Source organism: Oncorhynchus tshawytscha, linkage group LG09 (assembly GCF_018296145.1).
Source record: "Oncorhynchus tshawytscha isolate Ot180627B linkage group LG09, Otsh_v2.0, whole genome shotgun sequence".
NCBI lineage: Eukaryota > Metazoa > Chordata > Actinopteri > Salmoniformes > Salmonidae > Oncorhynchus > Oncorhynchus tshawytscha.
In genome coordinates, this window is record NC_056437.1 from 44,643,428 (window position 1) to 44,670,975 (window position 27,548).

The 27,548-nt window shown below is 39.9% G+C and overlaps 1 protein-coding gene across 3 annotated transcripts in view; it reads left to right on the top strand.

The window, feature by feature from the left end:
* Window positions 1–2,610: 2,610 nt before the first annotated feature.
* Window positions 2,611–27,548, top strand: part of LOC112258011 (galactosylgalactosylxylosylprotein 3-beta-glucuronosyltransferase 1-like) — a 38,652-nt gene continuing 13,714 nt past the window's right edge. For all 3 annotated transcript variants that reach the window (XM_024432055.1, XM_024432056.1, XM_024432057.1), the window contains exons 1-3: window positions 2,611–2,956; window positions 16,843–17,031; window positions 17,121–17,233. The gene's annotated coding sequence lies outside the window, so the exon portion shown is untranslated. The remainder of the gene's footprint in view (window positions 2,957–16,842; window positions 17,032–17,120; window positions 17,234–27,548) is intronic.

Below are 27,548 nucleotides of genomic sequence, written 5' to 3' on the forward strand. Positions count from 1 at the left end.
TTTTCATCATAGGTACACTTCAACTATGACAGACAAAATGAGGAAAAAAAATCCAGAAAATCACATTGTAGGATTTTTAATTAATTAATTTGCAAATTATGGTGGAAAATAAGTATTTGGTCAATAACAAACAAGCAAGATTTCTGGCTCTCACAGACCTGTAACTTCTTCTTTAAGAGGCTCCTCTGTCCTCCACTCGTTACCTGTATTAATGGCACCTGTTTGAATTTTTTTATCAGTATAAAAGACACCTGTCCACAACCTCAAAGAGTCACACTCCAAACTCCACTATGGCCAAGACCAAATAGCTGTCAAAGGACACCAGAAACAAAATTGTAGACCTGCACCAGGCTGGGAAGACTGAATCTGCAATAGGTAAGCAGCTTGGTTTGAAGAAATCAACTGTGGGAGCAATTATTAGGAAATGGAAGACATACAAGACCACTGATAATCTCCCTCGATCTGGGGCTCCACGCAAGATCTCACCCCGTGGGGTCAAAATGATCACAAGAACAGTGAGAAAAAATCCCAGAACCACCTAGTGAATGACCTGCAGAGATCTGGGACCAAAGTAACAAAGCCTACCATCAGTAACACACTACACCACCAGGGACTCAAATCCTGCAATGCCAGACGTGTACCCCTGCTTAAGCCAGTACATGTCCAGGCCCGTCTGAAGTTTGCTAGAGAGCATTTGGATGATCCAGAAGAAGATTGGGAGAATGTCATATGGTCAGATGAAACCAAAATAGAACTTTTTGGTAAAAACTCAACTCGTCGTGTTTGGAGGACAAAGAATGCTGAGTTGCATCCAAAGAACACCATACCTACTGTGATGCATGGGGGTGGAAACATCATGCTTTGGGGCTGTTTTTCTGCAAAGGGACCAGGACGACTGATCCATGTAAAGGAAAGAATGAATGGGGCCATGTATCGTGAGATTTTGAGTGAAAACCTCCTTCCATCAGCAAGGGCATTGAAGATGAAACGTGGCTGGATCTTTCAGCATGACAATGATCCCAAACACACCGCCCGGGCAACGAAGGACTGGCTTCGTAAGAAGCATTTCTGGAGTGGCCTAGCCAGTCTCCAGATCTCAACCCCATAGAAAATCTTTGGAGGGAGTTGAAAGTCCATGTTGCCCCGCAACAGCCCCAAAACATCACTGCTCTAGAGGAGATCTGCATGGAGGAATGGGCCAAAATACTAGTAACAATGTGTGAAAACCTTGTGAAGACCTACAGAAAACTTTTGACCTCTGTCATTGCCAACAAAGGGTATATAACAAAGTATTGAGATAAACTTTTGTTATTGACCAAATACTTATTTTCCCCCATAATTTGCAAATTAATTAATAAAAAATTCTACAATGTGATTTTCTGGATTTTTTTTCTCATTTTGTCTATCATAGTTGAAATGTACCTATGATGAAAATTACAGGCCTCTCTCATCTTTTTAAGTGGGAGAACTTGCACAATTAGTGGCTGACTAAATACTCTGTTGCCCCACTGTACCTGGAATGAATTTGAATATACTCTAAAATTAGACTCCTTAGTGCCGTTCAATCACTTCAAGACATTAGAAGACTCCTGTTCAAAGAGGAATGTCTGTGTTCTTATAATTTACTTCTGATGACACATATGGCTGTCATCTGAAGTCAATTATAGTGTTTTATTTGGACTGTTGTATGTTCTTGTACGTGTTTTCTTTATGTATATGCATTTTGTCTGTTGTTTACCAGGCTCACTTGAAAAAGTGACCTGGGTTTTATTGTTCGCTCCCTCTATAAATAAAGGTTAAATCAATGAAAAATACCAAAAAGTAGGGCATGTTCAGAGAACTTCAGACTGGCTTCAACAGGAAAACTGACAGACAGCTTGTCATCATTTGAAAAGATCAATTTGTGACACATTGCTGGTGGTCCTCTAAGGTCCCACCCAAGGAAGGTATTGCAAAATATTTGAATACCTTGAGACCTTTCCCAATTCATGTGAGTCTCTTGATGCATGGCCACTGTACAGTATTCATAAAGGTTAGGTTTGAGTTAGTTAGATGTTGTATTTCTTCTAAATGTACAGGAACGATTCTAAAGGTGTGATATTTCAAAGGATTACTCAATGTTATACATGTAATGCATGCGTCACTTTCTTTGTTGCTGTATGATATATTGTAAGTATTATCATTATATATTATGTATCTGTTTTAACACATGTCATAAAGGCAAGTGGTTCTGAAATTATTTATGGAACAAAAACCCTCTTAAATCTCTCTCTCTCTTTTTCTCTCTCTCTCTCTCGCCAGGCTACCCACCCTGCTCCGTGAGCAAGTGGTACATGCCAACAGCTAACCCATTCTACAAGGGGTGGGGTGGGGGGGGTTATTGCTTCGAAGGAGAGACTCCCATATAAACACAATCACAGATGTCTTTGTCCAAGCTGTCTGCCTCTCTCTCTCCCTCTGCCAGATTCTAATCACTAGCACCAGCACTGAGAGAGATGGAGAGAGAGCAGAGAGAAAGAGGGGAGGAAGAGAGAGAAATAGAGGGGAGTGAGAGCAAGCAAGAAAGCTGAGAGAGAGCTGAGAAAGGGGGGAGAGAGAGCAAACAAAAGAGGGAGAGAGCTAAGAGAGAGGGAGAGAGAGCGATAGCTGTGAAGAGAGAACAAACGAGAGAGAGTATGTATACTACAGAATGCACTGCCTTCTCTACTATTCCCACATCTCTGTGCTTGTAAACTGGAGCAAGGAGTGAATCTCAGGAGCATGTTTTGCGGGTGTATTTTGGGACTGTCAGCTACAATGTTGGCATGAAATTAAATGAAAAAAAGCTTTGAATCTGTCTGTCTTGGAGGTGGAAAAGAGCGTGGAAACATAGAAAAGCAAACTATTTCATAGACTGAATTGGATTTAACGCAACAAGGGAAATGCTGTCAAACTGGAGTTACAATTAAACCTTAAGGTAAGTTCTAATCTCAACTTCAACAGTCGCAGTGAAGAGGGATACAGCCATGTACAGGTGTTGAACTCCTCTGTGTGTTCTGTGTTATTTTGGTGCTGTCACAAAGGGACATGTTGCAGACCAAAGTATTATGTGTCAATGGTCCAATGGGTCTGCAGGGTCAGCCTGGCCTCAAAGACAAGACGTAACATAGTAATTGTAAATCTGTGACACTCAAATTAGTATGATATGTTACATTTAGTATGGTAGAAGGGTAGAATTTACAGAAACTTGTTACAAATTATGTAGTGAGCCATGATTCACCAAATAATATATTGAAATAGGAAGCAAAGTACTTTAAACATATATTTTCATTTCAGTCTCTTCCATCTCCACTACCTGAAGTTAATTGCAAGGATTTTTTTCTAATAATAGTGTCAAATTAACAGTTATACAGAAACACTAATGTCAAGGCCTAATTACAGAGGAGGAGCTTTTAGATGCAGTTAAAGCTTTCAAATCTGGGAAAACTCCAGGGCTGGAAGGCATACCAGTTCAGGTATATCAAATATTTCTTTATGTTCTCAGAACCGTTATTAACATGTTTTAACCACTCCTATAAAAATGGTAGACTATCAGATACTCAGCAATAAGGTCTGATTTCACTGTTACTGGAACAGCACCCAGGTGGTAAATATAAAGATCCAAAAACTGGAGACCCTTTACACTTCAGTGTTGTGATGCCAAAATCCTAGCAAAATGAACAGCAAGGTAACAAGGTATTGTCGGATATTATTCATTTTTACATGGATGATACATTGGGGATAATATAAGACAGGTTCGTCATAAGGAGTAAACAAAGATTCAGCGTGGTATGTTTCCATCCTTTATTTTGGAAATGAAAACTTCAAAGAACAAAACAACAAAACGAACAAACAAAACGTGCAGCTAATAATAATGCTCACAGGCAACTCTATCTACAAGATGCCACAAAGCACAATGGGAAAATGGCTACCTAAATATGATCCCCAATCAGAGACAACGATAAAAAGCTGCCTCTGATTGGGAACCATATCAGGCACCATAGAAATACAATTTCCCTAGATAACCCACCCTAAATCACACCCGACCCAACCAACATAGAGAATAAACAGCTCTCTATGGTCAGGGCGTGACAACAGGCACTGAAAACAATAGAACACTATAAAAAATCTGGAAAACCAGGCCTGGTATTAAAGCTGATCTACCCCCTAGGATTTTTTAAAATACAATAAAAAAACATATAATATATCTATTGCAAATTTGTAGTATATTGTCCACAAATTAATACATACCATACAAAACATAACATATCATACTAAATGGAGGGACATAGGGATAGACGTAACATGGTAAACATAAATCTGAGTCCAGGTTGGTGAAGCATCCATTTCAATCAGAATGTATATTAAAAAAAATGTGTTGTCTAGATTTTGTGTTGCATTGTCATTTAAACACTGCACCAGCAAACACATTTAGAGCAATGTATGTCATGTTAGAATTAATGTTGTGCGAAAGTCTTTTTGTACACAAGTAGGCCTCCATTTTGAAACCATACCAGTCTTCATTTAACCTGATTTCATTTTGCTTTGATCAATGTATTTACTTATTGATCAGAGGTATGCGGAAACAGAGATCTTGGATTAAACTGTTGAAGTTAGTTGTCAACAGAATGTATCTGCTTTGCTTTGGGGTTATTAATCATGTTGTTCTTGGTTATCTTGACATTCTAACCTGTAAATTAGAGCTTAGATTCTCCCCCAGGGAATGACTCTGAAGTTATTACCAGAACTAACTCACTATCATCAAGGTTTACAACTAGTAATGCTTTGTGACAAATGGACTACAATCCCTTAAAGCTGAAATCCACAAGTCATGAACGCCTTAGGCCACCCCACTTCTTCTGTTGTGGTTTTGCTTTGAACCTCCAACCATCTTTATAGTACCATTTGAAAGGTGAAATGTCTATTTTATTCCTAACTAAACCATGACACCCATCCTGTATTCAAGAGCATGTTGTGTTTCATTGTTAAACCGATGGCGGGCACAACACAAAACCTTAGATGATGTAAAACAGAATCTAAGCTACAACATATGTGTATATGGAAAAAAAATCTGAGTTCACGCATGAAGATAAAAGAAAATAGATACTCTTTATTAAAAAATATATATTTTCAGATATTATAAAATGGTTAGACAACCCTGTTTGTAAGCTTTTAAACTATATCAAACTCAACAGTTTATATTCTTCTGCGATGAAGACATGGATGTCTCATGGTATGCAAAATGGGTTAACTTTGAGCTCTTTGATCTCTTGATTGTTTTGGCATTCAAGTACAAAAAGTCACTTTCTGAGCACTTCTACAATGGGTAATGTGTATGGAAGGTTTTGTTCAAATGGACTTAGCTAGACTGGGCAAAAGGGTCCATATCAGGGGACATCTTTACATGTTTTTGATATTCTAAAGATATTCTAAACAAGATATTCTAAACAATTTCTAATACATGTTTTGAGTTTTCTGGATATGCACCAAATCCTGACAAATTCTGAATCCAGCGGTGCTTTTAGATATAGCATACAGTGCCTTCAGAATGTATTCACACCCCTTGACCTTTTCCACATTTTGTTGTGTTACAAAGTTGGATGAAAATGGATTTAATTATCATATTTGGTCCACACTCTACACAAAATACTCTGTAATGTCAAAGTGGGAGAAAAATTCTAACATATTAATGAAAATAAAACACTAATATATCTTGATTAAACACATTTGGCAGCGATTAGAGTCTTTTTGTGTACATTTCTAAGAGATTTTCACACAATTGTACAATATTTTGCCCATTATTCTGTTTATTCTTCAAGATCTGTCATGTTGGTTATTGATCGTTGCTAGAAAGCCATTTTCAAGTTTTGCCATAGATTTTCAAGCCAATGTAAGTCAAAACTGTAACTAGTCCACTCAGGGACATTCAATGTCGTCTTGGCAAGCAACTCCAATATAGATTTGGCCATGTGTTTTAGGTTATTATCCTGCTAAAAGGTGAATTTGTCTCCCAGTGTCTGTTAGAAAGAAGACTGAAGCAGGTTTTCCTCTAGCATTTTACCTGTGCTTAGCTCTGTTCTGTTTCATTTTATCATTAAAAAAATTCCCTTGTCCTTGCTGATGACAAGCATAACCATAACATGATGCAGCCACCGCCATGCTTGAAAATATGAAGAGAGGTACTCTGTGATGTGTTGTTGGATTTGTCGCCAAAATAATGCTTTGTATTCAGGACAAAAATGGTATTTCTTTGCCAAATTCTTGCCAGTATTTCTTACATGTCTTGTTGCAAACAGGATGCATGTTTTAGAATATTTGTATTCTATACAGGCCTCCTACTTTTCATTTGTCATTTAGGTTAGTATTGTGGAGTAACTACAATGTTGTTGATCCATCCTCAGTTTTCTCATATCACAACCATTAAACTGTAACGGTTTTAAAAGTGAAATCCCTGAGCAGTTTCCTTCCTCTCCAGCAACTGAGTTAGGAAGGACACCTGTATCGTTGTATTGACTGGGTGTATTGATACACCATTCAAAGCCTAATTAGTAACTTCAGCATGTTCAAAGGGATATTCAGTGTCTGCTTTAAAAACATTTTTTTACACATCTACCAATCGGTGCCCATCTTTGCGATGCATTGTAAAACCTTCCTGGTCTTTGTGGTTGAATCTTTACTTGAAATGCACTACTCAATTGAGAGACCTTACAGATAACTGTATATGTGGGGTACAGAGACAGGGTAGTCATTCAATAATGATGCTAAACACTATTAATGCACACAGACTCCATGCAACTTATTACTTGTCACTTATGTGATTTGTGAAACATATTTTTACTCCTGAACTTATTTAGGCTTGCCATAACAGGGTGGTTGAATACTTTTCAGCTTTTTAATTTCTACAAACTAAATTACACTTTGACATCATGGGGTATTGTGTGTAGATCAGTAACACACCATCTCAATGTAATCCATTTTAAATTCTGGCTGTAACACAACACAATGTGAAAAAAGTAAAAGGGTGTGAATACTTTCTGAAGGCACTGTATATGATATTGGATTACTAATATCACACGTGCATTTTCTACGGCCCGAAATGTACTCATTCAATATCCTGAGATATGTGACATCCTATTTTCTCTCTTCATGTTGACAAATACTGACTGTATATGTAGCATATCTGTGTTTTCTCAGCACCTTCAAGATAGGAAGCTATATTGAGTCCAGATATGCATCTCTTGGCTAAGGTCCATATCCAAATCTTGATATGTTTTTTGATATGCTGAAAATAAGGACAATTTCTGTTGCATTTCTGAGTTTTCAGTACATGCTCAATAATTTGACAAATATGAAATCCATATTTTTCTTTCATGCACATATCATTTCTGTGAAAAGGGTTCTACGTGGAACCCAAAAGGGTTCTACCTGGAACTGAAAGGGTTCTATATGGAACCTAAAAGGGTTCCAGCAGAAGAACCCTTTTAGGTTACAGATAGCACCTTTTTTTCTAAGATTGTGGTGAGCTTTCCTGAGACACAAATGAGATTCTTTGGATGTGCAAACCCACAGTTTCATCATCTGTCCGGATGGCTGGTCTCAGACGATCCAGCAGGTGAAGAAGCCGGATGTGGAGGCCCTGGGCTAGCGTGGTTTCACGTGGTCTGCGGTAGTAAGACCGGTTAGATGTACTGCCAAATAATTCTCTAAAACGACTTTAGAGGCAACTTAGTTTAGATAAATTAACATTCAATTATTTGGCAACAGATCTGATGGACATTCCTGCAGTCAGCATTCAAATTGCACGCTCCCTCAAAACTTGAGACATCTGTGACATTGTGTTGTGTGTCTTGTGCACATATTAGAGTGGTCTTTTACTGCCCACAGCACAAGGTGCACCTGTGTAATGATCAAGCTGTTTAATCAGCTTCTTGATATGCCACACCTCTCAGGTGAATTAATTATCTTGGCAAAGAAAAAATGCTCACTAACAGGGATGTAAACAAATTTGTGCACACAATTTGAGAGAAATAAGCTTTTTGTGCATTTGGAACATTTCTGGGATCTTTTATTTCAGCTCATGAAACATGGGACCAACGCTTCACATGTTGCGTTAATATTTTTGTTCAGTATACATTGATTGGTAAGTCAATGTATACGATCTCAACAAACCATTTCTGTACCTTGCTTTGTGCATGGGGGCATTGTCATGCTGAAACAGCCTTCCCCAAACTGTAGCCACAAAGTTGGAAGCACAGAATAGTCTAGAATGTCATTGCATACTGTAGCATCAAGATTTCCCTTCAGTGGAACTAAGAGGCTTGAAAACCAGCCACAGACCATTATTCCTCCTCCACCAAACTTTAAAGTTGGCACTATGCATTGGAGCAGGTAGCAATCTCCTGGCATCCGCCACACCCAGATTCACCAGATGGTGAAGCGTGATTTATCACTTCAAAGCACGTGTTTCCACTGCTCCAGAATCCAATGGCTGCGAGCTTTACACCACTCCAGCTGACGATTGGCATTGCACATGGTGATCTTAGGCTTGTGCGTGGCTGCTCGGCCATGGAAACCCATTTCATGAAGCTCCCGACGAACAGTTATTGTACTGACGTTGCTTCCAAAGGCAGTTTGGAACTTGGTATTTAAAAAAAATGTTTTATTTTTTATTCATTTCACCTTTATTTAACCAGGCCAGTTGAGAACAAGTTCTCATTTACAACTGTGACCTGGCCAAGATAAAGCAAAGCAGTGCGACAAAAACAACACAGTTACACATGGGATAAACAAACGTACAGTCAATAACACACTAGAAAAATTGTATTCATTGTGTGCAAATTAAGTAAGGAGGTAAGACAATAAAAATGCCAATAGTGGCGAAGTAATTACAATTTAGCAATTTACACTTGAGTGATATATGTGCAAGTAGAAATACTGGTGTGCAAAAGAGCAGAAAAACAAAAGCAAATATGGGGATGAGGTAGGTAGTTGGTTGGATGGGCTATTTACAGCTGGGCTGTGTTCAGCTGCGGTAAGCTGCTCTGACAGCTGACGCTTAAAGTTAGTGAGGGAGATATAAGTCTTCAACTTTAGCAATTCGTTCCAGTCATTGGCAGCAGAGAACTGGAAGGAAAGGCGGCCAAAGAGGTGTTGGCTTTGGGGATGACCAGTGAAATATAACTGCTGGAGCGCGTGCTACGGGTGGGTGATGCTATGGAGACCAGTGAGCTGAGATAAGGCGGAGCTTTACCTAGCAAAGACTTAAGTGTTGCAACCGATGACAGACGATTTTTACACTCTACGCGCTTCAGCCCTCAGGGGTCACGTTCTGTGACCTACCTCTTCACGGCTGAGCTGCTGTCGCTCATAGACATTTCCACTTCACAATAACAGCACTTACAGTTGACTGTGGCAGCTCTAGCAGGGCAGACATTTTATGAACTGACTTGTTGGAAAGGTGGCATTCTATGACAATGCCACGTTGAAAGTCACTGAGCTCTTCAGTCAGACCATTCTACTGCCAATGTTTGTGTATGGAGATTTCATGGCTGTGTGGTCGATTTTATACACCTGTCTGCAACGGGTGTAGCTAAAATAGCCAAATCCACTAATTTGAAGGGGTGACCACATACTTTTGTATATATAGTGTATATACTTGAAACGTACATTATGGAAAACATGTGTCACACTTAGTCATAGTTAGTAGAATAATGAATGGATTGGCAAGATTTTTGCACCGTCAACTTTTAAAAGGTTAGTAGAAAAGTTTATCATTTGAACTAGCTATAGCTTTCGTATTCCCTCTGGATAAATACACACAAACCACAAGATAAAAGCACTGTACCTTGCTACAAGAATATTCTTTTTTCTGCTTCAGAGTTGCAACTGTTATATTTTTATTAGGGTGCCACAAATTAATGCGTAAACGGTGTGGTTGAACTGACAACTGGATAAACCAAGTGAGAACCTGTTCAGAAAATACCTCAAAGAAGTTAAAGGGGATTTTCACACTGGCTCTTCCACAGCATATAACCATTACTATATTAACAACATTACAAGTTATTCATAAACATACAAATTACAAAATTTTTGAAGGTTCTACTTCCTGTGTATTGGTTACTTTAAACCACCAACACGTAGTAATCTCTGATCTTCACTAGGCCAACATGTTTTGTCATCATGCCCGTGTGGTGTTCTGTGTCTGGCTATGCTAATTACAAACAAGCGCAAAAATTGGTTATCTTTAACCGTTCTACCTACCAGAGATTTACCCCGATGCAGCCAGTGGCTTGAGGCTATCAAGAATGATGCTTACAGTGACCAAAGACTATCAGAGGGATTTTCAGACTGAACTGAAGGGGAATACATAGACGACATCTGGGAAGTGATGCGTTTTGCCTTCACAACAAAACAGAAGATTCTCGATTAGAGGTAGCGTAACATTAGATAGCATTTTACCGTAGCTGGACTATATAAATCATATCGCTAGCCAGCTAACTTTTGGATACACACGCTCAATCAATTTAGCCTATGCCGTGGTAGTCACTGCTAGACAACTAGTAATCATCTGCAGAGTAAACATCTTTGTTTGTTATATTTTTGACGCAAACGTAAGTATGCTAAATACTTATTTTCCACCATAATTTGCAAATAGATTCATTAAAAATCCTACAATGCGAGTTTCTGGATTTTGTTTTCTCATTTTGTCTGTCATAGTTGAAGTGTACCTATGATGAAAATTACAGGCCTCTCTCATCTTTTTAAGTGGGAGAACTTGCACAATTGGTGGCTGACTAAATACTTTTTTGCCCCACTGTAGTTGTTGTGAAATTGTTAGATTACTTGTTAAATATTACTGCACTGTTGGAGCTAGAAGTACAAGCATTTCACTACACTCACATTAACATCTGCTAACCATGTGTATGTGACCAATAAAAATTGATTTGAACTGCCCTCCTTGGACTTTTCACACCTTCTGCAGCCCCCCAGCCCATTCACTTTGACTTATCTTTCCTCTCAAAAGCAATTTCCAATATTGTCTCTAAACAATACAAAGGTATGTTGCCCTACGTCTCTTCCACAAAAAGTGTAAAATGGTAGCACTGTAAACATGTCTTTCCAGGAGATGGCAATACCAGCAAAGGTACTGCAAGAGGTCCAAACAGTTGGTAGTTAAGAGGATAAGGTCAACGAGCCCTACATCACTTCCGGCAGAGTCTTATCCAGCTGTGCGTACACCGCAGACAGGACAAGACCATGCCACCACAAGCACAAAGAGTCTGAACTTCCACAGCCCATCATGCCAAACACCATTGCCAGTGTACCAAAGCCAGATAAAGAACAGTGTGTCTCAGTGTGTGGATATTTTCTATATATAAGCTGTTCTGATGCTTGGATTTCAGGCAAACAAGTTCAATCTAGGTTTCATTAGACCAGAGAATCTTGTTTCTCATGGTCTGACTGTCCTTTAGGTGCCTTTTGGCAAACTCCAAGCGGGCTGTCATGTGCCTTTTACTGAGGAGTGGCTTCCGTCTGGCCACTCTACCATAAAGGCCTGATTGGTGGAATGCTGCAGAGATGGTTGTCCTTCTGTAAGGTTCTCCCATCTCCACAGAGGATATCTGGAGCTCTCTGAGTGACCATCGAGTTCTTGGTCACCTCCCTGAAGAGGGCCCTTCTACCCCGATTGCTCAGTTTGGCAGACAGCTGTAGGAAGAGTCTTGGTGTTTCCAAACTTATTTCATTTAAGAATGATGGGGGGCACTGTGTTCTTGGGGACCTTTTTGAGACAATCCTGTCTCGGAGATCTACGGACAATTCCTTTGACCTCATGGCTTGGTTTTTGCTCTGACATGCATTGTCAACTGTGGGACCTTATGTAGACATTTGTGTGCCTTTCCAAATCATGGCCAATCAATGACATTTTCTACAGGTGGACTCCAAGCAAGTTGTCGAAACATCTCAAGGATGATCAATGGAAACAGGATGCACCTGAGCTCAATTTCAGGTCTCATAGCAAAGGGTCTGAAAACTGACAGAGCGAACCTGTTTTTGCTTTGTTATTATGGGCTATTGTGTGTAGATGGATGATTTTTTATAAAATCCATTTATAATAAGGCTGTAATATAACAAAATGTGGAAAAGGGGAAAGGGTCTGAATGCTTTCCGAATGCACTGTGTGTGTGTGTGTGTGTGTGTGTGTGTGTGTGTGTGTGTGTGTGTGTGTGTGTGTGTGTGTGTGTGTGTGTGTGTGTGTGTGTGTGTGTTAAATATACAGTTGAAGTCAGAAGTTTACAAACACTTAGGTTGGAGTCATTAAAACTTGATTTTCAACCACTCCACAAATTTCTTGTTAACAAACTATAGTTTTGGCAAGTCAGTTAGGACATCTACTTTGTGCATGACACAAGTATTTTTTTCCAACAATTGTTTACAGATATTTAACTTAGAATTCACTGTATCACAATTCCAGGGGGTCAGAAGTTTACCTACACTAAGTTGACTGTGCCTTTAACCAGCTTGGAAAATTCCAGAAAATGATGTCATGGCTTTAGAAGCTTCTGATAGGCTAATTGACATCATTTGAGTTAGTTGGAGGTGTACCTGTGGATGTATTTCAAGGCCTACCTTCAAACTCAGTGCCTCTTTGCTTGACATCATGGGAAAATCATAAGAAATCAGCCAAGACCTCAGAAAAATAATTGTAGACCTCCACAAGTCTGGTTCATGCTTGGGAGCAATTTCCAAATGCCTGAAGGTACTACGTTCATCTGTACAAACAATAGTACGCAAGTATAAACACCATGGGACCACACAGCCGTCATACCTCTCAGGAAGGAGACGTGTTCTGTCTCTTAGAGAGGAACGTACTTTGGTGCAAGCGGTGCAAATCAATCCTAGAACAACAGCAAAGGACCTTGTGAAGATGCTGGAGGAAACAGGTAGAAAAGTATCTATAGCCACAGTAAAACGAGTCCTATATCGACATTGAGTCCTTCCCTGCACAGTCAGGAAGAAGCTACTGCTCCAAAACCGCCATAAAACAGCCAGACTACGGTTTGCAACTGCACATGGGGACAAAAATCATACTTTTTGGAGAAATTTCCTCTGGTCTGATGAAACAAAAATAGAACTGTTTGGCCATAATGACAATCGTTATGTTTGGAGGAAAAAGGGGGAGGCTTGCAAGCCGAAGAACACCATCCCAACCGTGAAGCACGGGGGTGGCAGCATCACGTTGTGGGGGTGCTCTGCTGCAGGAGGGACTGGTGCACTTCACAAAATAGATGTCATCATGGGGGGGGGGGAATTATTTGGATATATTGAAGCAACATCTCAAGACATCAGTCAGGAAGTTAAAGCTTGGTCGCAAATGGGTCTTCCAAATCGACAATGACCCCCATAATGTCCAGAAGGACAACAAAGTCAAGGTATTGGAGTGGCCATCACAAAGCTCTGACCTCAATCATATAGAAAATTTGTGGGCAGAACTGAAAAAGTGTGTGTAAGCAAGGAGGCCTTCAAACCTGACTCAGATACACCAGCTCTGTCAGGAGGAATGGGCCAAAATTCACCAAACTTATTGTGGGAAGCTTGTGGAAGGCTACCCAAAACGTTTGACCCAAGTTAAACAATTAAATGGCAATGCTACCAAATACTAATTGAGTGTATGTAAACTTCCCACTGGGAATGTGATGAAAGCAATGAAAGCTGAAATAAATCACTCTCTACTATTATACTGACATTTCACATTCTTAAAATAAAGTGGTGATCCTAACTGACCAAAGACAGGGAATTTTTACAAGGATTAAATGTCAGGAATTGTGAAAAACTGATTTTAAATGTATTTGGCTAAGGTGTATGTAAACTTCCGAAACATGACTCTCTCAGGATATGCTGTCGGAGTCGATACAGCCTCCAGGATTCTTTGTGAGTCACGCCGACAGAAATAAACAACTCCCTGGGAAAAAGAAGGGCGGGGTTTGTATGTTTCATGATTAACGACTCATGGTGTAATTGAAACAACATACAGGAATTCAAGTCCTTTTGTTCACCTGACCTAGAATTCCTCATAATCAAATACCGAGAATTCTCGTTGGTTATTGTTACAGCCGTGTATATCCCCCCTCAAGCTGATACCACGACGGCGCTCAAAGAACTTCACTGGACTATGCAAACTGGAAACCCTATATCCTGAGGATACATTTATTGTAGCTGGGGATTTTAACAAAGCAAATTTGATTTTAGCAACTTTGCAGCTACTTTTAGGTACTTAGCATTTTAGCAAACCCTTCCCCTAAACCTTTAACTCTAACCCTAACCTTTACCATTTAACCTAACTCATAACTCTAACCCTAGCTAATGTTAGCCACCTAGCTATTTGCCATTTGCTTACCTTTATTTAACTAGTCAAGTCAGTTAAAAACAAACTCCTATTTACGATGATAGCCTACCCCAGCCAAACCCAGATGACGCTGGGCCAATTGTGCACCGTTCTATGGGACTCCTAATCACAGCCGGTTGTGATACAGTCTGGAGTCGAACCAGGGTGTCTGTAGTGATGCCTCTAGCACTGCTAGGCAATGCCTTAGACAGCTGCGCCACCCGGGAGCCCAATATAGTGTACATTTTCAAAATCCGTAACATGTTGCACTAATTGCAATTCGTAACATTGTATGAATTGCAATATGTAACTGTCACGACTTCCGCCGAAGTCGGCTCCTCTCCTTGTTCGGGCGACGTTCGCCAATCGACGTCACTGGCTTTCTAGCCATCGCCGCTCCATTTGTTTTGTCTTGTTCCATACACACCTGGTTTTCATTCCCTAATCACACTGCATATTTAGTCCTCTGTTCCCCTTCATGTCTTTGTGTGAAATTGTTTTATGTTATGTGAGAATTGTCACGCGCCAGAATTTTGTTTGTGTTCCATGTTTTGGGAACATTTATGTACTTATGTGCTTTCGTTTGGACCAGAAAAAAAGTGCGCCTGTTAACTACACTCTGCTCTCCTGCACCTGACTTTGCCTCCAGTACACACCTGTAACAGAATTTCACACCTACCATGGATTCAGCAGGAGCAGGTACCCCAGTTAGAGGAGTCGTAACATGTTACATGAATTGTAATTCGGAACATATCATACGAAATGGATGATGGACATCCACAAATTAATAAATATCATACAAAGGTAACATACCATACTAATAGAATCCCGGATTTATGCACATTGATTCGGTGCTGGTACCCCCTTTAAATAGCCTCGTTATTGTTGTTTTATTATTACTCTTGAATTTTTTTCACTTTAGTTTATTTAGTAAGTATTTTCTTAACTATTATTTTCCTTAAAACTGCATTCTCTTTTGGCGCATGAACCGCTAGCTGGACACCTACGACAACATCCGGTGAAATTACAGAGCCCGAAATTCAAAATACAAATATCGTGAAAATACAAGTGTCATACATAATTTAAAAGCACAACTTCTTGTTAATCCCACTGTGAATTTAGTTAAACTACCATACTGAAAAAATGTAGTTAAATTACTAGTGGAATTACATGTAGTGAAACTACAACCCAAAACTGGTTGGAATATAAAGCTTTAATCAAGCGAAGCTGTTCTCGCACACTGACGTTTACAAAGCCTTTTTTTATGAAATGAAATGACAACATTTGTTGAAGATTGTATTATCTTTTGGAATGAGGAAATAAGACACACTTGTCATTCAAAAGGAACCAACAGGCAGAATCAGATTTAGGAGTTTTTCAAGGACACCCTCCTCTCTGTCATCAAGTGTATGTACTCTTATTTTTTTAGCTACTTACCACCATATCCCATCATGACCCTTAAAGTTAAATGCTCTTAAAGTTCAATTTTCTTCCAATATCTTCCTTGAAAAAGGAGGAGGGGATGCATGCCTTTTCAAGAAATTGATGCTGTCTCTCTCACCTGACAGAAAAAAGTAATTTCTCTCTCAACTCTAAGAAACAAAATAATAATTTAAAAAATATCACCTGTTGTTTTTTGAGACAAATTCTGAAGAATTTGAACAAATGCTTTCTTTTCTGAAGAGGCCATTGAGTCCAGTGTATACACCATTTAATACAATATTCTGGGTGCTCTTTCACATTGCCATTTTCAGACGCTGTCTATAGACTGATTCACTCTGTAATACAGTAGCTTTGATCTTGACTGGTCTTTCACAGGGCAGGAGTTCGCAGACACTTCCTCCTCTTCCAAAACACCTGCTGCATGCACTACACAGAGAAACAACTGCATTCTAATCCCCCTGCCAAAAGTATTTAGCTAATTTCCTGTTTGACTACCACTATCAACATGTTCCTCAATCCAATATAGAAATGTCTCACTGTACTGCCTCTCATATAGCCATTTTTTTTTAACAATCTGGGCAACTTCTTATATTAGAGGTTTATTTTTACCATGTCAAATAGGTGGCAATTCAGGGGCTTAAGGATGTCCACTCAGAATGTGGCCCTTTCATAAGGTCAAGTCTCGTCAGGAAATGAAAGCGAATGAAAATAAATGGCATGACTGTCTGTCTGACTGCCCATGTGACTGTTGATTGTAAGGCAGATAAATTACCTGAATGTTATGTATCACTTATGCATCACAGTTATATAATACCTCATCCCTAAGCAAAAATCCCATTCGGAGGGCTGTTACATTTTTATAGGATTTATCCCATTGTCCCACCATGTGCCCCCCCCCCCAACCCCACCCTTTCTGTCAGATTTCAACAATCCCAGCCTTTGTTTTTGGAATGAGAAGCAGCATTCTTCCAGAAGGATGACCTCTTCTGTCTCCACAGGGACTGGCACTGAGGACACGACCCTGCTGCCCGTGGATTGGATACCTCGCGCTACCCAGATCAGCCTGTTCAGACTCATAGCTCCTCAGTGGGGCAAATCACTTTGTGTAGTTCACTGGGGAAAGAGGAGGAAGCTGACTTTATGGGTCCCTTTCAACAAGTTGGAAATCGCAAATTCAACAATGAGAGGTTTGGAAGGAATCAGTGGCTAACAGCAAGCATTTCAAAGCAACCACTAGCCTGCTTTCAGTGGAGTGGCTGTGTGTTTTGTTTTTCAGAGATTCCACCCTAAATACAGAGAATGCCAGACTTTGATGACAAAGTTTGATGACAAAATTTACCCACAAAGGACCACCGTGCCACCTTTCTGTTTAAGTGAGCACAGCACAAGGTGAGTCCAAAAATGTCTTGTAACTTTATGCTGCTGCATAAATGATGTAATATGCAAGGGATACATGTATACTGTAGCTAAGAAAGTAATACTAAGTGTATGTTGTGTAGTAAGCTGTTAGTAGCCCATGTGCCTCACCCTAATAATTTGGTCTATTTTCACTAACACTGTATTGTAAACACATTGTTCGTGGCTGGTGTGTGTGCTTGTCTGCAGACTTTTTTGTACAGCTTTGACAGTGTTACTGAAGTAGTGGTGACGCTTGGCTTGCACGTGCAAATTGAGCACACACAACATTCTATAATAGAATTGTGTTATTTTAAGTGTCAAATTAAAAGCATGATTTAACATGTCAAATAGTGTTATTTGACGTGTATCTGTTTTGACACGCGAAAACACAAATGGTGTTCAATGTGCCTCACCCTAATAATTTGGTCTATTTTCACTTCTTAATTTCACTTACTGTTCTAACTTGGTGGTGCACATGTAACCTATAACCTGTTTTAGAGAAATGCAATCATCAAATATAAGAGCTTTCATTGTCTGCTTATATGCCCTTTTATTTATCCTACGGTTGTGGCTTGGTGTACGCAAAGGACTGTAAGAACGGCCCATGTTCTGAATTCTGTCGCTGTACATTTAAAAAGTGCTGAACAAATAGTTATATTGACTACGTCCGTCGTCGCTTGCTCATTAATGTCTTAATCGAAATTATGGATTGCCTCTTATCCCCTTGTCGTCCTCTTATGCCATAGTTTGTGCATCTCAATTGTCAGTAGAAACCACATTTGTGTAAGAAAGTCAGCCATATCAGCTAAGTTTTTTAAATGGCAGTAAATGAGGCTGAATTAACTGTTTCACTGCCAGACTAGGCTCCGCTGATAACCAGGTGTAACAGTGGTAAGGTGTTGGGATTGCTGTTGGGACTCTGCTGCTGGGACAGCTTTATATAGGCCCTAACAGTTTGTGGGCACCGTTTGTCACCACTATAGTGCAATTAATGTATTGTTTAGTGTTGTGTTGTGTAGTGGCTTTGCTGGCATGCATCCCACCTTTCTTTTTTGCCCCACCAAGATTTACATGCTAAAATCGCCACTGACCATTGGTGATAACAATGAGATAAGACTCAAGAACTGTCAGAAAAGTTAAGAAACCTTTTTGCCTGTCAAGACCTGAACCCAGACAGCTGTCAGTACAGTGTCTGCTACGATTATTTCATTACTGGTAAGTCAAGTCTGATCAATTTCGAGTTTAGTTTAGCTGTTATGTTAATCAGATGTTAACACTGTATACAGTACATTTGCCAAAATTAGCTAGCTAGATAGCTTGTAGTCTAGATATTAGTATGTGTCGCGTGATTTTCAAGTTTTGGGGAAGGTATTTTTTCACCATAAAAATACACCTTTATAACAATGGATTGCATGCCTCTATCATCACATTGTAAAGACTGATGCCGGGAAGAGAAGCAGGTACAGGGAGTAAAACATTTAATAGGAACAGACAGGTAACAGGACAGAAACAGCATCAGCACACGGGTATACAAGGACATATGCAGAAGCAGGGAACAGAGCAGGGAACCAGACAGATATAGGGAAGGTAATATAGAGGTGATTGAGTCCAGGTGAGTCCAATAATTGCTGATGCGCGTGACGGGGGAAGGCAGGGGTGCGTAGTGATGATGGCAGGAGTGCGCAATGCTGGGGAGCCTGGCATCCTCGAGCGCTAGGGGGAATGGCGGGAGCATGCATGACACACATTTGCAGACGAATGTAAGCGTACTATTCCTAATGTGATGAGTAAACTGGATAGTAATAATTTAGGCTATTAATAAGCACATAGTGGCACAGGCTTATGGGCTATATCAGAGATGTTTCTTTCATTTGCACAGGAGAAATGTAGCCTTTTTAATAAACATTTCATGCAATTCTACTACACTTTATATGGACTGGAGACATTAGCAGAATATTTTTTAGTACGATAGTAGCCTAGGCCTACTCTACTGACACTGACAACAGATCAATAAAAATGACCTTGTTTTGAATGCAACCATGTAATCTTGGCCGAAAAGGGGTCCTGGCTAAAAGGGAACCAGCTTTCGTCAAATTAAGGTCAAAAGTAAATAAAACATGTTTTAGTAAACCCTAACCCTTTTCCTAACATGCTGCATAAATTCTTCTAATCTGCTACGGAATGTAAAATATTACATGAATTTGACAAAAGCTGGATCCATTCTGGCCATGACCATGAAAAGGGGAGATGCAAATTGAATTTTAAAAAATTAAAAATATCATATAATAAACACATTAAAAACATTTAAAAAAATTAAACTGGACATAGGACAACCTTGTTGACTATTGGTTGCTCCAGCCCAACAATTGATGTAATCTTTATATGAAACTAAAAAACCTGAATGAATTAAACACAACCATACACGTAAGTCCCCTGATGGTATAGGTGACCTGAAGAAGTGATATTCTAACATCAGGAGTGCTTCTCATTTGTTTATGTACTGTAGGTTCACCAGCTGACCCCTATCAAGACACCCATGTCGACTGGATTCCCACTGTAAAGATGAGCAATGCTGCAGCAGCAACAGTTTCTGCTTCTACTTCGTCCTTTCCCAGCTGTGAAAGGAGACATCCCTCAGTTATACGAGATGGTTGTCGTATGTTGTACTTTGGACTAGCTGAATGATTCTGTTGTGCCATTTGAGTAGAGAGCACCTTCACCTTGTCGTCAAGACAGAAGTGCCCCCTTAAATCATATGAATGTATACAATGTATTTTGAAAAGTGTTAAAGACTATTGTTCATGACATTGTAAACATTCTGTACTTTAATAAAACACTACATTTTTGTATGGGTGAAATTAAAAGTATTGTTCTCTCTGCTTTACCTAGCCCCATTGAATAGAAAGTGTTTCTTATAGCCCAACTATTTTATTTATTTTACAATTTATACACATTTAGCATAGACAATGTAATTTTTGGGGTAGTCTTAAGCAAACCATATTCATTAACACTGTAGCACCTCTCAGTGCCACTCAGACCTTCTACGAGAAAAGTATCTGGCATTGAAATTGGTAGTAGTAGTTGTATGTTTTAAGCTAAGGATCCCATCATCTCCTTCCAGACATTTCACCACCTAGATTACAATGGTTGGATTTGAACTAAACAATTTAATGTCAGCACAAGGCATGTACAAAATCCAGTATAATGATTAGCCTCATATACATTGTCAACTGGTATCATTTTTAAATTGAGAACATATAGCTGAACAATATGTAAACCATGTGTGAGTTAAGCTTCTCTGCTTCAGATGCACAATGGCGAGGGCTGCATTGCAAATGCCCATAAGGCTAATGCCATCATACTGTAGGCCAGTGGTTCCCAACACCAGTCCTCGAGTACCTCCAACAGTACATTTTTATTCTAGTCCTGGACAAACACACCTGATTCAACTTATCAACTAATCATCAGGCCCTCTGAGTTGAATCAGGTACAATGCATTCAGGAAATATTCAGAACCCTTGACTTTTTAACATTTTGTTATGTTACAGCCTTATTCTAAAATGTATGAAATATTTTTTCAATCTCATCAATCTACACACAATACCTCATAATGACAAAGTAAAAACAGTTTTTTAGACATTTTGGCAAATTTATTAAAAATATATATATAATAAATACCTTATTTACGTAAGTACCCTTTGCTATGAGAATCAAAATTAGGTCAGGTGCATCCTGTTTCCATTGATCATCCTTGAGTTGTTTCTACAACTTGATTGGAGTCCACCTGTGGTAAATTCAATTGATTGGACATGATTTGGAAAGACACGCACCTGTCTATATAAGGTTGACAGTGTATGTCAGATCAAAGCCATGAGGTCGAAGGAATTGCCTGTAGAGCGCTGAGACAGGATTGTGTCGAGGCACTTACTCGTATCTAAAGGATAGACATTTTAGTAACATGTAGGCTGTTTTTTACTTAAGCATAATTTTAGGTGAACCAAAAAAAGTCAATACCATACCTTGATCCCTGATCTATGGGGGAACAGGCTTATGTTCCAGCCCAGAAATAGTACACTTGATTATTAACTAGTAAGGTTTGATACATTGAATCGGATGTGTTCATTCTGGGCTGAAACGGAAGCATGCACACCCAGCAGGGTTTGCCTGCTCCAGTTTTAATAGGTTTATACATTTTTGTGTGACTTTTAAACTGTATTTTTGTTCACCAAATGTGCTAACATATAATTATACTCAAATAAGACAGTACTGAATATTATGTTGCTAGTTATATAGCTCTGTCTTCAGTTTCTCACTAGGGAATGGAACTGGAGAATATTTTCATAATGTCCTCCCACAGTTACCTGCCCTATTCAGAGTAGCCTTGTCTCCCTTCTCTGACAGCTGGAACTGCTGGCTAATCCTTTCACCCTCTTCCGTGGCTGTTAGTTAGCTACCTAGCTACAAATGCATTTCGAGTTACAACGATAAATACATCATGAAGCTAAGCAGCTAATATGACGTTAGCAAGCTGGTGATATTTAATTCACTTAGCTAGCTATACATTATTTAAAGTTATCTAACTAGTGAACATTACATAGCAGCTCATGAGTTAGCCTGCACACTACAATCTTCACACGGCAATCTTCCGAAGTTTCCAGTGGTAGCAAAAGGCAGCCAGCCATGTGGTTTATTGGATAACTTCCAACAGGCTGACTTTGGTCTTCCAACATGGCGCCTGGTGCATTTTGCTAGCTGATTATTTATTTATTTCACCTTTATTTAACCAGGTAGGCTAGTTGAGAACAAGTTCTCATTGACAACTGCGACCGCAAGCTCTCTATAGAAAATGACTATCAAACAACAATGGAACATTCTATTGGGTATTTGGTTACCCTTCGCCATTAGATCAAATGATTTACCTAGACTGATTAAATAATTTACCTAGACTAACTCATTAAAAAAAACAATGTTGCAAAGTGCAGAACTATTTGTTTTAGGGAAATTTGTCATACTGGGAAAAAAATACAATTCCAAGAGATCCAAATCTGATAGTGTATTGGTTATTTAATTGCCACCAGTAATAGTGTGCAATACTCAGCATGCTAATATGAAAGGTGTGCTCTGCCATGTGTTGAGTTGCCACAGCATCTTAGCACAAGGATGTAGGTAAATATCTCTAAAAAAAACATGGGTGATTATAAGCTCTTCTGTCCCTTGCTGTGGAGACTTGCTTCCATTCAGCCGCAAGAGCATTAGTGAGATCCAGCACTGATGTTGGGCGATTAGGCCTGGCACGCAGTCGGTTGAGGTCAGAGCTCTGTGCAAACTGACTTGTTAGAAAGGTGCCACGTTGAAAGTCAGAGGTCTTCAGTAAAGCCATTCTGCTGCCAATGTTTGTCTTTGAAGATTTCATGGCTGTGTGTTCAATTTTATATACCTGTCAGCAACGGGTGTGGCTGAAATAGCCAAATTCACTCATTTGAAGTTGTGTCCACATACTTTTGTATATATAGTGTACATGTCTGTACATACACACAACAAGTAGGTCACATGGGGGAGAAGCATTGTTCAATGAGGTGTTGCTTAGTTTGTTTTTCATAAACCAGGTTAGCTGTTCACTTGCGCTATATAAGATGGAAGGCAGTTCCATGCACTCGTGGCTCTGTATTCCATGAATTTGTTCTGGACCTGGGGACTGTGAAAAGACCTCTAGTGGCATTTCTGGTGGGGATAGTGTGTGTCAGTGCTGTGTGTAAATTGACTAGTCAAACAAATAGTCTAGACTAGAGATTGCTCAGTGTGATGACATTAAGCTGTAAAACATGAGTGCATTCATGATTAGGATACATGTATAAGCACATTTTGTGGTTCCTCTGTCTACATTCCACCCATATTGTATAATAAACATGAACTCAAGATTGTAGTGAATGCCTCCAGTGACGATATGTTAATGAGTTTAGTCATGTTTAATGTATTTTTCTGCCATGTGTCCTACTGTATACTCCAACCAGTCATCAAATTGACTATATAGTTCATTCATAGTACTACCACCGTTCACAGCAGAGGCAATATGGCCACCTTGATAAGTGTCTGCATTCATTTGATGGATCCAAAGAAATAATCAATCTGAAATAATCAATCTGTGTGATTTAATTGGATTTCAGGGGTTCAGTTGCTGGTAAAGCAAAGCTCAAATCTTTCTTGCATAGTCAGGTTTTCATAGATAAGTTATTTAATCAGGAAGTTTAGTGATGAGGATGGACACATGCTAATGGTTCTATCAAGATAAACCTGTTCAGTTTTATATCATATGTATAGCATGGTTGGTGTGAATAACATACAGAACAGAAACCTTCTCAGGTCTCACAAGAGAAAAGCAGTCCTCTATCAACTACCCAGTCAAGGTGTTCACCGTATAGAACATTCACCATGTTGGTTACTTGACTTTGGCCTTGACCAGTTATAAAGACTAATCAAGTACATTCTCAAGGATCAATAGTTATATGTGAGTGAATCATATTGATTACATGGAGATAAAGCAGCACCACAGAAGAATAGTCTTTTGTGTTGCTTTTCTAGGTCTCGATAAATTAATGGCACATTGTGTCTGATTTATGAGTCTCCGGTCTGTATTTGTGCATTCTCAGCATTTGATTAAAAGACGTTTCGCCGACTGATACACTCTATCCAACCAGAGTTTATGGCTGGCCTGGTTACAGTAATTGGGGACATTTCCACATGTAACAAGGCCAACCCCAGTGGGGCCCATTAGTAAGGATCCCTGCTTCCTCCAGTGTGGTTAATGGTTTGGTCCCTGTCCAGCTCCTTCATAGTGTATGAGTGCGTGCGTGTGAGGCTCTTTGTGATGTCTCTGTCACCATGGAGCTCGCAGTGAGACTCGCTGCCAGTCTCTCAAATCAATGGCAGTCAGAGGACAAACTCCAGAGCTGCCAAGTCCTGGAGCTGCCAAGCATTTGAAAAAGTTTTAATGGACTTGCCCGAAGATCATTGAGTGGTCTGATTGCAATATCTGTAGTACATATCAACCAGATTCAGACTGCACATTTACTATATCTAGGTGCCACAGAGCTGAAAAGAGTGTAACGATACATTGAAATCACTAGTGAGTGCACAGAAGGTGCAGTGAGCATTTATAAATATCAATACAGTAAGAGTAACAATGGAGTAACAGCAAAACGGAGTAACAGCAAAAATGAATTTAAATACCTCTGGGTTAAGTTGGTTTATTGTCAGATAAATCAAATATGTTTTTTCTTGGGGGGGGGGTTCTCATTCATCACAATCTCCCCAGAGAGAGGATTTGTATTGTGTGATGTGCTTTGGTATTCTTTTGCTCCTCAGAAAAGCTTTGCATGTAAAACAAGCTGAGTTCACATCATGCATATAAACATTTAATGTATCTACACAGGGATGGCTCTCTGCTTGTCTGGCTTTTTAAGCTCAAGACTTTCAATAAGAGTTTCTTTACAGATCCTTATTTTTAATAATACCCTTATTATGACCAGTGGCTAGCTTTGGAAATGTGTCTGAATGATAAAATCAGGGGCATGTGTTTGAGTGCGTGCGTGCATGCATGCATGTGCGTGTACTATACACTGGGTGTACAAAACATTAGGAACTATTTCCATGACATAGACTGACCAGGTGAATCCAGGTGAAAGCTATGATCCCTTAATGATGTCACCTGTTAAATCCACTTCAATCTGTAGATGAAGGGGAGGAGACTGGTTAAAGAAGGATTTTTTTTAGCCTTGAGACAATTGAGACATGGATTGTGTATGTGTGCCATTCAGAGGGTGAATGGGCAAGACAAAAAAATTGAAGTGCCTTTGAACAGGGTATGGTACTGTAGTAGGTGCCGGGCCAGGCGCACCGGTTTGTGTCAAGAACTGCAATGCTGCTGGGTTTTTCACACTTAACAGTTTTCCATGTGTATCAAGAATGGTCCACCACCCAAAGGATATGCAGACAAATTGATACAACTGTGGGAAGCATTGGAGTCAACATGGGCCAGCATCACTGTGGAATGCTTTCGACACCTTGTAGAGTCCATGCCCCGACGAATTGAGGATGTTCTGAGAGGTGGGGTGCAACTCAATATTGGGAAGGAGTTCCACATGTTTGGTATACTCAGTCTGTATACATACTGAACAAAATGTGAACGCAGCATGTGAAGTGTTGGTCCCATCTTTCATGACCTTAAATGCACAAAAGCATATCTCTCAATTTTTTTGTACAAATGTGTGTACATCCCTGTTAGTGAGCATTTCTCCTTTTCCAAGATAATCCATCCACCTGACGGTGTGGCATACCAAGAAGCTGATTTAAACAGCATGGTAATTACACAGGTGCACCTTGTGCTGGGGACACTAAAAGGCCACTCTAAAATGTGAAGCTTTGTCACACAACACAATGCCACAGATGTCTCAAGTTGAGGGAGTGTGCAATTGGCATGCTGACTGCAGAACAGTCCACCAGAGTTGTTGCCAGAGAATGTTTGAATGTTAATTTCTCTACCGTAGGCTGCTTCCAATGTCGTTTTAGAGAATTTGGCAGTACGTCCAACCGGCCTCACAACCGCAGACCTAGTCTTACCATGCCTACCCAGGACATCCACATCTGGCTTCTGCACCTGCGGGATGGTTTGAGACGAGCCACCTGGACAGCTCATACAACTGTGTGTTTGCACAACCTAAGTATTTCTGCACAACTGTCATAATCCATCTCAGGGAAGCTCATCTGCATGCTCATCATCCTCACCAGGGTCTTGACCTGACAGCAGTTTGGCGTTATAACCAACTTCAGTGGGCAAATGCTCACCTTCAATGGCCACTGGCAAGCTGGAGAAGTGTGCCCTTCACGGATGAATCCAGTTTCAACTGTAACAGGCAGATGGCAGACAGCATGTATGGCATCGTGTGGGCAAGTGGTTTGCTGATGTCAACATTGTGAACACAGTGCCCCAGGGTGGCGGTGGGGTTATGGTATTGGCAGGCATGAGCTACGGACAATGAACACAATTGCATTTTATCAATTGCAATTTGAATTGATCCTGAGGCCCTTTATTATGCCATTCATTCGCCGCCTTCACCTCATGTTTCAGGATGATAATGCACAGCCCCGTGTCGCAAGGATCTGTACACAATTCCTGGAAGCTGAAAATATCCCAGTTCTTACATGGCCTGCTTACTTACCAGACATGTTATATCCATTGAGCATGTTTGGGATCCTCTGGATTGACGTGTACGACAGCGTGTTCCAGTTCACAGCAATATCCAGAATCTTCCCACAGCCATTGAAGAGGAGTGGGACAACATTCAACAGGTCACAAACATCAGCCTGATCAACTCTTTGCAAAGGACATGTGTCGCGCTGCATGAGGCAAATGGTTGTCGCACCAGATACTGACTAGTTTTGTGATCCACATACCATTTTTTAAGGTACTGTATCTGTGACCAAATGATGCATATCTGTATTCCCAGTCATGTGTTATCCATAGATTAGGGCCTTGTTTATTTTATTTGACTGATTTCCTTATTTGAACTGTAACTCAAATCTTTGAAATTGTTGCATGTTTATTTTTGTTCAGTATTGTTGGACATAAGACTGTAAAAACACCAGAAAATCAGCTCCAAGTGGTTTACATTTTTTACATTTGTGGTTCAGGATAAACATAAATACTTTACTGAGAAACGGTAGCCACAGAATCACAGTACACTAGAAAAAAAAACACTAAGTCTCGGTTTATTGTTTATTGGTTTTGTTGCTAAGGATTACACGATGCGGTTAATCTTTGCGGCTGGGACTGCAAGTTTGTGTTCCATTTTTTTGCGTGGATTCCACGAGTGCTAGCTGGCTGTACTGCAGACACCTTTCGTCGTCGTGGGAAAGACTCATTGTTGTCTTTTCGGAAAACAACTGGTTGCAGTAAAGAGCCAACCTGGATACTAAGGAGCTCCTGATGGAAATTGACGAGTACCAACAGCTTTACACTAAGGAGGAGCAACATACTCCATCATGGAAATATCCGACGACCTCACTTAATAACTTTAACCCAACAAAAATAGAAAACATATTAGTCCATAGACACGGACGATTTACTTACCGTTGAAGTAGAGGCTAGTGCTCTGGCTGGATTCCATTCAACACTGGAAAAGTTGTGTGAAGAGGTAGCAGGGCTGATGGGGAGTTTGGAGTTTAGCCAGAGTGAAATTCTCACACTCCAAGGAGAAAACAAGGCACTCGCAGCCAAGGTTAAAATCCACGATTCCAACATGGATTGTCT